The sequence below is a fragment of the Anopheles ziemanni genome, chromosome X (assembly GCF_943734765.1).
Source record: "Anopheles ziemanni chromosome X, idAnoZiCoDA_A2_x.2, whole genome shotgun sequence".
Classification (NCBI taxonomy): domain Eukaryota; kingdom Metazoa; phylum Arthropoda; class Insecta; order Diptera; family Culicidae; genus Anopheles; species Anopheles ziemanni.
This window is the reverse complement of record NC_080707.1, coordinates 5,225,877-5,236,376: the sequence shown is the minus strand read 5'-3', so window position 1 is coordinate 5,236,376 and position 10,500 is coordinate 5,225,877. Positions and strand designations below refer to the sequence as shown.

Sequence of the window (10,500 nt, the reverse complement as noted above, 5' to 3'; positions counted from 1 at the left end):
TGGTGTACGTAGATTGCGCGATGTACAAAGTGATTATTCTGTTACAAGCAGGGCAGGTGTAATGAAATGAAATAAAGAGAGAAAGAGAGGGAGAGAGGGGGAGAGAGATAGTGTGATATTAAAAATCATCCAACAACCAATCAACAACATCCAACAACTTCGCGCGGATTGCTATCACAGCGCGACGACTATCAACCACGACCCACGACCACCACCACCACCACTACCGAGAAAACCACCCACCTACCCACCTACCTACATACGCCAACTAAAAAAAAAGAAAAGAAAAAAAAAGAATTAAAAAAAGTAGCAAGAGGAGGAAGAGCAGAGCAGGTTGCGGGACGGTCCATACAATCAACAAACACACACGACGTCACCTGCACCGCTGACCCGGTCGCCCGGAGGAATATACCCGTCCGACCGTGCCCCGGGGGAGCGGGGTTGAGACACGCGGGAGCAGGAGTAGGACGGACAGGACGAGCAGGAGTTGCGGCAGAGGATACACGAGTCCTGGTGTGTGTGTGTGTGCGTCCGTGTCCCCCCATCGGTTGTAGATGCGTCCGCGTCGTGCGTGGGTGAAGGGGTGCGCGAGACAGCAGCAGTGGGGAGCGGAGCCAACAGGTGGGGTGCGGTTGGCGGTGTGCTAATGATGCTGACCAAGTGCTGACCAACGAGCGTGTTGTGTACTATGTTTGGTGTGATTCGTAAATTTTAAGTTAATCTTTCGGTCTCCATTTTTTCTCCGTTTCTGTTCCGGTGGCCCACCCACTCCCTCCTCCCCCCACCCCCCGAAAACGACCACCGGTCGGTGTGGGTATGTGCGTGTTGTTTTTGCAAACGAAAAAAAAATCCATATATCAAATAAAATAATTAATCGTACCGTGCGACCCCCGGGGGTGACTGACTCTTCTGTGTGTGTGTGTATGTGCGCGCGCGCGGCACGGCCAGATAGCAGCAGATGCCGTAGCTCTAGAGTGTGTCCAAACGTGACGCAGTAGATTCGCCACCATCCAAAACCCTCCAGAGACACCCACACCCGCACACACACAAAACTCAGGTGAGTGACTAACGGCGAACTTTATTGACCATAGGCTAACTAGTTGTAGAACATACATTTCGCTTTAGTCGTCTACGAGAAAGGGAATCTAACCGTGCAGAGAATATCTTATACGCAACCTTACTTCGCACTGCTGTTTCAATGTCCTCAAAATTGTTGGAAGCAAATAGGACCAACCGAAGGCAACACACGGTAGACACATCGTCTTCCAATTGGTAAACCGATTGCTAAGTCTGAACCTAAGATTACCAAATATTCTAGTCCTGGGGAGGTACTCCTAGTACCTGATCGTCTAGTCTAGTACTCGGCCGCAAAGTTGTGCTAGTCACAATACGCTTTGATTCTATCATTTGAAACCAAATATTCTAGACCTAGAGAGGTACTCCTAGTATCTGATCGTCTCGTCTAGTACTCTTCCGCAAAGCTGTGCTAGTCACAATACTCTTTGATTCTGTGATTTGATACACTCTCTAAACCTAAGATTACCAAATATTCTAGTCCTGGGGAGGTACTCCTAGTACCTGATCGTCTCGTCTAGTACTCGGCCGCAAAGTTGTGCTAGTCACAATACTCTTTGATTCCATGATTTGATACACACTCTCTCACACTCAGCCAGCCCTAGGAGCTTGTCCGTGACATCAAAGTCCTCGGCAGGTCAGGCTAATAAAGTAAAGCCAACAATGCCGCCACGCCGTCGCCCGACGGTCTGGTATAGGAGACCTTATCAGCGAGTCGATGGCAGGCGTGCAGCTCCATCTTCCACTCGAAACCGGCTGATCACCGCCCGCTGCCGCTAAATCCCGTGGCATTTTGCTTGTTAGTTGCGCTTTCCGCGTTTGTTCCAACCTTCGATAAGGAGCCACCGGGTCGTGTATTCGCTTACAAGGGGACAAGCTATGCCCGTGCCTTCATTCGTTGGCGAACGCACTTGGCCTCTATTACAGTGGACTCTGGCTTCACGACACGCCGAGCAGCAAGGCTATCTTGTTTGCGTGTCTTTCCCCTGTACGGTGCGGAGGAAGGTGTCACTGGCCGTTTGCACCAAACACGAACGGGTGTTCGAACTCAGGAATGCTTTGAAAACATCGCCGGCCCCGCCGTGGGTTACCCGTGCCGGCGAGGGAACACAGACCCTGGTTTGCCCTTTTTCGCCTCGGAGACGGTAACACTGGCCACCTGCCGCTAAAACTCCGGTGCCCCCGGAAACTACAACCGGCGGAACACGGCACGCGCTAGGTGAATCTTCCTTTTATGGACTCCAGCCCGCCCCGGGTTTCGAAGGCATTACACCACCGCTTCAGGGGCAACCGGTACCGTACGCTGCCGATGTGTGAGGTTGATCGAAATCGCGCCGAGAGCAAACCCTTTGGGTAAAAACCTCCCACACGGTGTGGAAGTTTGAGTACCGACACCGAGCCGTATGTGAGCTCCCACAGCGCCCGCATTCCGCATGCTGAAGAGAAGGCGGCCTATAGCGGTTCGACATTAGGTCAACTCGAGCGTGTGAAAGATAAAAGCGTCGATTGGCTCAGAATTCTCCAGAATATGTTTCGTCGGTAAGGTATTTTGCGAGGAAGGCAATTTTCACGAGTTTGCTGACGTGAGTACTTTTTATAAACCTCCGCAAGTCGCAATGTTTATAGCTAGCTTCAGGTGCTATATTTCACTTTCGCATAAACTCCCAATATCCATCAAACATCAAAAATCCAAAATCCGAGTTGCGCTTTGATGGCGTTTTAAATTTGACAGGTTTAGCCAGTGCAGATATACCAAACAGTCGCTCTGGTCGCTCCAGTTTGCTGACCCACCCGTAGATACCGCGATCGTAGGAAGACGCGAACGGTTCGCAAGAGGAAAATCCAGTGCGGGACGTAGAGAGTAGGTGTGATTCATGCGCATACCAGCTCGGAAAGAACCACTCTCGACTATATTGCGCTTCAGTTCAGGCGCCGTTCAAGCGTAGGGTAGACTCTATCCCCCCCCCCCCCCCCCCCCCTGCTGTCCTAGGTGCAGGAGGGGCGGAAGCTGTGTGTTGCAAGCTGCTACCCCGCCGATTCTACCAGCGATTAGCAGTCAATGAGCGGGGCGATCAGTTCGCGAATCTGGACTATTTCTCGGGCAGATCGTACACCCCTTACATCCGACAGCGGAAGTCGGAGGTACTTTTGCGTCAGTCCAGGGCCCCGCCAGCTTGCCTTCCACGCACGGCCTGCAGTTTTGGCATGCCAAAACCCCAAACCTCTGAGGAGGGCGGAAGGCAAACGGGAAAAAAGGAAGATAACCAAGGCGGCGCGCCGAGTTGCTTCCCTAGCAAAGCCGGGTATATTTATAACCTCGAGTGGGTCGTAAACCAAAATTTTCTCTACCCTTCCACCGGAGCCAAACCCACCCGTAGAAACCGCGGCGACCGATGATTCACGCCACGAAAAAGCAGAAACCGCCCGACTGACTGACTCTGGGACTGACTATTTGCGGCTTCTCCTCCTCCCCTTCCGAGAAGGAGGAGTGAGATCCTTCTGCCGGTCGTTTTTGTTTTCGTTTTCGTTCGTCCCCTTCGGTGATGGCGGACGACGCGGATGGTGTTGCCTCATATGCGCTGTGGCGCCGAGGTTCAACCACATCCAACACGCGGCGCGTTGTTTAATTGCACGGAAAGGTGCCACTTTCCGGCACACAGGACCCAGGAAACAGACGTTCTTCTACCCTTTTGCGCAAACCATTTAATTGCCGCCGTTAAGATGGTAACATCTCGTCGGCTTACGCCAAGTTTTAAAAATCGTTTTCGAGCAGGAAATTCCCATTGTCGGCTAGAGCGGTGGGGGGAACATGTTTCCTCATATGATCGACGAGAGGTCGTCTTGTCAAAGTTTGCGCTCTTGTGTCAACCTTCGAATTCTCGGCACCGCGAGCTGGATGGCTTCGGGTTGATTGCACTTGTGGAATGCCATTACATGCCCTTTATCTATCCTGTTGGCAATTAATAACCTAACTTAACTATAAAATCTCCTACATCGGGACACCGTGGAGTGACGCCGTCTCAGCTGTGGATTAAAAATACATAAATTAAATGAACCACAGAAGTGGAACTACTCTCTGAAGAGTTACTTACGCTCATACGGTTGCGAAATTGAACCGTAAAATCAATCTTCCTCAGATCAGGGATATACGGTACATCGGTAGAAGATCGTTGAAGCGATTCACCCTTCAGGTCAACACGGCTCATCGAAACGGCACGTTCACGTTCACGTCTCCCTCGCCGGAGAAGGAGAGAGAGACCCGGCTGATCGTCGGTGAAGGTCGTGTTATTGTCCAGCCTGGACGGGATATGGGAACAAGGGGGGAGGCCCACACCAGGCATGGTATGGTTTTGGTGGACATTACCAACAAAAAATAAAAACCCCCCGGATTCACGTTCTTCGCCGACATCCGAATGGTGGTTCCGTATGCTTTTCTGCACGCCGCGGATTATTGTTGGCCATTCTTTCCTTTCCTTCGCGGGGTGGTGGGACGCAACAGCCAGCAGACGGCCCAGGCCAAACCGGTTCTAGGTCGTGAATGTGCTTAACTGTAGTTAGGCGCGACCCGCAAACGCCTTTGTCGGGGTTGTGCCTGCTTCATTGGACGATTTGTTGTGATTTGCTGCATACGGGGGTTGGGAAGGGGAGGGGGGTAGTGGAAGGATGCGTCTGCGAGCTGGACAAGGACAATTCCCCCCTTCCGTTCGTATTCGGTTCGGTTATGGCCAAAGATGTTTATGTCCGCACTTTTTTTTTCTTCCCCCAACCAACGCGTCGTCTAGGTCAGGGGTCGCCACACGTTCCCTTAGTGAAGCGACCGTTCGTTCACAACAGCCCCACCAACTAGTTTATTTTGTTATTTTAAATTGCAAGTGATATGATTTGACACTTAACACGTTGACTGGCAAGCGTTTTTAGTACAATCTTCTTTGTTTTAATAAAATGTGTTTATTACATTTATGAAACCAACGGTTTTCAAATGTTAAACAAAGGCTGGTAGAATTGGTATTGAATGAAACTTTAATTTTTATGTTGCTTTTTCATTCATTTATGGGATAGAAAACTTTTTAGTACTAATGATTGCCATGGCAGTCAACATGTTAACACGTTGCGTACCAAGCGTTTTAGCACAATTTTTAGTAAAATTTTTTAAATTACAATTTGTTTATAATATCTGTTAAACCGATTGTTTACGAAAGCCAAGCAAAAACTTAGCTTCGCAAAAACTTATCGCAAAATATTACAATAATTTTTATGTGTCATTTTCATTTATTTATGGGTCAAACACTTTTTAGAACGAGAACTGCTGTCACCCATATTTGGGTGACGCGGTACGGAACGTGTTAAACATAGCTCGGATATAAACACTTGATTCTACTGCAACATTCAGATAAACTTATTCAAATAGATATTCTAGTAAGTTATCGAAAAGTGTTTGTTTTTTTCATAAGCAAGTTTTTGTTTGATGTGAATGGGTTTAGCTCGTTGTTTAGCCTTCAATTTTACTTCCATACGTTTTTCTTTTCCAACCGTATTTCCTGTTCGAGAAGACTTACTTCCATTTTCTACCGACGCGAAGGGCTTTGCCGACCCCTGAAATAAGCAGTATTGCATGTCCTCCGGTTTCCTGAAATTGCAACTCAACTATTCCTATAAAGACGATGTCCATTTGACCTGTGAGCCTTTGGATCCCGTCTCGGTTCGATTGTGCACGTTGCGTAATTGTGCCCGCAACCGGACACACGTCGTGGAGGGTGGAGGGAGGGAAGGAGGGAGGGGGGGGGGGAGGGAAAAGCCAAGAAGCGCGCGACGAATAAAAATATTGGCAAACCGCGCCAAGTAGGTGCAGCCTAAATTTAGAATTCATTATCGTGTGTTTGGTTCATTTGGCAATTGGGTGTGTGTGTGTTCTTCTTCCATTGTTCGTACCGCTATAGTTATGTTTATCTGTCTTCGGAGCACACACGCCCCGTATCGAGTAACGCCGTCGCCCTAGAGCTAGGTTCCCCTGCTGCGTTCTGTGAGGAAAATTTCGAATGACAGAACGAGATTCGCGGGAAGAAGAAACGAGGGGAGAGAGAGTGGCGTGAATGGATGTGGGGGGTGATCAAATACATTTAAAAAAACAAAAACTATCAGAAGCCACCCACCGAGGGTGCGATGGACTGCCCCCGGTCAGTTTCATTTGGCTGTGGTTGTCGGTTTCATCGGATGCGGCGAACCGTGCGGGACCTAAAATTAGTCGCCCCGCGCAACATTCCGTGGCTCGAGCGCGAATTCATTTGCCATTCGCATTCCTAACCACCACCCCACCCCTCCCACCCTATCCCACTTACGAAGGGTTGCTGTCCATTCGCAGCTTGCCGGCAATTACAATGTTTTACACGTCGTTGCGAGCGGTGTTCGGTGTTTTGTGCGGAACAGCGGTTAATTGTTTTTGCTCTAACCACGGAATCACACACGCACGCACGCACGCACGCGATTTAGAGACGCGTCTGCCCCAAAAGCGTTGGCTTATATTGGCTCGGAAATATGGTACCGGAGCGTCGGTCTCCGTGGCGCAGGTGAGAGAACGGCGCAGCCTCTCTCCGCAAACCTACTCTCAAATCCGTTCGAGCGTCGGTTCGAATCCCGCGGGAGGTAAAAGTCAATCGATCAACAAACTCGGATTCACACACAAATATTGGGGGATTGATTTGATAAAAATTTCGTATGGTTTTGTTTTAACACGTTGACTGCCATGTCACCCAAAAGTGGTTGACAGCAAAACTCTCAGTTCTAAAAAGTTTTCGACCCATGAATAAATGAAAATGCAACATAAAAATTATAGTAATAATTTATATCAATTCTTTGGGAAGCTAAGTTTTAGCTTAGCCATCAAAAATTGTTGGTTAATTAATAATTTAAACAAATTAAAATAAAAAAGATTGTTCTAAAAAAGTGTGCTAAAAACGCTTGGCAGTCAACGTGTTAAACATTATCAAAAACGAGTTAGTTAGTTAGCTGAATAAACGAACACATGATGCTGGCCTTTGAAAATATATAATTCAAATGAAAATATATATTGTGGACGATCGCCATCCGTTACGCATGCCGGTTTTTCAAACTTACTTTTACTTTACTTTCGTTTTCCTGGCGCGCGCTAGCGACGAATGTGTGTTTACGTTTACGCTGCAGCAAGGTTAGCTTGGGAAGATCTTCAAAGGTATAAAGATGGAACCGCCCCAAAATGGTACGAAACGGTTTGAGATAATCCGAATACGCTTTGGACTTGGCTGGCATTGTTGGCTGTAGCTGACTAGCAGTTCTTTGACACATCTTAACACGTTGACTGCCCTGGCTATAATTAGTTGATAGCCAGCTGTCATTAGTACTAAACAGTTTTTGCCCAATAAATGAATGAAAATGCAACATAAAAATTCAAGTGATATTTAATAACAATTCTTTGGGAAAGCTAAGGTTTTGGTTAGCCTTCATAAATGTTACAAAAGAATTTCATTAAAAAAGATTGTTTAGTAAAACCTTTTTCAATAAAATGTGTTTATAAGATTTGTTAACACGTTGACTGCCAAGCGTTTTTAGCACACCTTTTTAGTACAGTCTTTTTTAATATAATTTGTTTGTAACATTTATTAAACCAACGATTTTTGAAGGCTAAGCAGAAACTTACCTTCTCAAAGAATTGGTATAAAATATTACTATAGTTTTTATGTTGCATTTTCATTTATTTATGGGACAAAAACTTTTTAGATCTAGTTACTGCTGTCACCCACTTTTGGGTGACATGGCAGTCCACATGGTAAGACATGTCTGCCATTCGGCCGTTGCCCCAATACCTTGTTTTGTTTCGTGCTGATGACATTAAACATGCCGCAATATTTAATAAAGATAAGGTGAATGCAAGCATCTTTTCGAACACTTTTGTCGTTCGAAGAAGCGCACGGAAGTAAAAAAAAAAATGGTCCAATTTTTATGTTTTCCTCTTGCCGCCGCTTCAAATTGGTGCCCAAATTTGGAATGTGTGTGTGTGGTTTTCCTACCACCGGGGGTTTTTTTTTTTATTTTTTCCTCCCCAATGTCGCTCACTGCGCACACGCGGAAAAACTGTGTTACGCACGCGCGCACCACACCCTTGTTATTTTCTTTTTGTTTTTGCCTACTCTGGAGAGCGGGCGGAAAACACAGCTGGCACAGCAGTGAAAGGTTGGAGGAGGAAAATCGCCGGAGAAAATTAACTAGCAACCGCTGAACGATAATTGCCGTACGCCCGATTCGAATCATAATATCGAGTCCGAGACATGGACTTTCGATTGGGAAATTCGAGACGGGCCCCGGCTCAACGCAGGTGGAAAAGGAGGTACTAAAGCATCGAGATACACTCGTGAAAATTATGCCCGTGCGCAGTCGATCGATTTTCCATTCATATTTTCGCACCGCCACGCAATCGATTTTTCCTGCACCACGAGAAGCCGCGACTCATTTGTTTACAGAACAGGTTCTACCTTCTCTCTTTCTCTCTCTCTCTCTCTCTTTTTCTTTTTCTACCACTTTCTTTCTTTCTCTTTCTTTAAATTTCCACTGATTCATACACAACGGCTTTATGTTTCGCGATTTTCTTCTGGTTTTGGTTTTGTTTCGTTTTTTTTTTTGTTACAAACACGGTGAGGAAATTGATGGCACAGTACGCACACACCTCCCTCCCCTCCCCCTCCGAAAGCGTAGGCCTCCGACGAGCAAAAAGAGATCACGAAAGTGGGTGATAAAAGGAAGGGAAAGAGCGGGTGGGAGGAGGAGGTGGGGGGGGGGGGGGATTGGAGGTGACGCTGAAACACACATAAAAAAAAAGCAACATCATCTTACCTGGCGTTTGCGCAAAGCGCGTTACAATTCGATCGAGTGTAGGATGCAGCGAAGGCGGATGACTTCATTCGAATAGGGGAGGTTGGGCTAAAATGCACTCTGCTTTACAATTCACACGTTGCTCTTTCATCTATACATTGCAATAAAGCCCTTTAGCTACGCTTTTTAGACCACGTCAACGATCGAGGAAATATACGGTTCAATTACGCTTGGCATATAATTTTAAGTACAAATCGTAATATATTTACCATGCAGGATATATTGTAACTGTTAGTTCTTTTAAAGTTTATTATGCGATTTAATTTTACCTCACTTTCCCTTTCCGTACTACAAAAATGTAAAATGAAATCAAAACAGCGATGAAACGAAACCTACCCAAGAAAAAAGTTAAACTAAACTCCCCTACTTTCGGCGGAAAACTGCATTTCGATGATGTTGAGCCACCTTTCAAGAGGGTGGGGGGGGGGGGTGAGAAAGAATGTGCATCGGATCGGTACCTATACGGGCGGGCGAGAAAGAGGGAAAAAAGGGAAAGGGAAAGGGAAAGGAAAGCTAGCGTAAGATGCGAAATGCGGCTTAATTTCGGTGAAATGAAAATCCAGAAGGAAAAGGGGGGAGTGGAAAACACAAAACACACATATGCACTTTTCCATACGCGCTCACATTTCTCTCTACCCCCGATGCGCTTTTATTGTCTTCTCCCCTTCACCCGAGCTGGTTTTTATTGTCCTTATACTTCGCACACAGCATCAAGATAGTTTTTCGTTCCTTTTTTTTGCTTTATCTCGTCTCACGCCAATGCTTCACTCGTCGCGATGTACAAATGAGACAGTAGGTAGCTCGTTGTTTGTTTTTTCTTTTTTTTCTAAATTTTTGAATCGCTTGGCGGGAGGCATTTTTCTTTTAAGGCCAAACGGAACAAATCAATGCTTTTCCAACCTGGTTGACAATCCGGGCGGGAAATATGTTGGATACCGATTTCTACCACCCGATCCGCGGCTGCATTTGATGTCTCCGTAACCGTAACACAGTTCCCCCCCCCCCTCCCCCCCCCCCTCCCCTGTGCGCATATTACTTATTTTCCGCTTGCCCGCGTGCCGCGTTTTTGTGGTAGAAACATTTTCGCACTCTCTGCCGTATTGGCATTTCGATCGGAAATGAGCGAAATGTAATCTACTTGTTGGTGCGCGCGTTACAAATATCTATGTTTCTGGGTGTGTGTGTGTGCATTTTTTCATATTACTTTTTTATTGGCTCGAGCTTTTCCAGTTTTTATTCGTTTTTTTTTGTTTTGTTTTGTGTTTGCTGCTTTTGTGTTTCCATTTCTTCCAATGAGGTGGAAGCAATTTCTATTGTTTTTCCCTCCCTCAGCCAGAGGTTGGTGGCTGCAGGGACCAACATTATGCCCCCCCCTCTCTTTCCACCCATCCCAGTGAGCGCAGCATCATATGCGCCGACCATTTTCTATTCCATCGCGGAAGGGGCGCGAATTAATCGGTTTTCGTTATTTGTGCCACTCGATTTTAGATTTGGCTTATTTATCCTCTCTCTTTCTCCCCTCGCAAT

General features: G+C 46.7%; 1 protein-coding gene across 1 annotated transcript in view; it reads left to right on the top strand.

The window, feature by feature from the left end:
• Positions 1-960: 960 nt before the first annotated feature.
• Positions 961-10,500, top strand: part of LOC131290625 (F-actin-monooxygenase Mical) — a 51,557-nt gene continuing 42,017 nt past the window's right edge. Inside the window, exon 1 of the mRNA XM_058319787.1 lies at positions 961-1,057. The gene's annotated coding sequence lies outside the window, so the exon portion shown is untranslated. The remainder of the gene's footprint in view (positions 1,058-10,500) is intronic.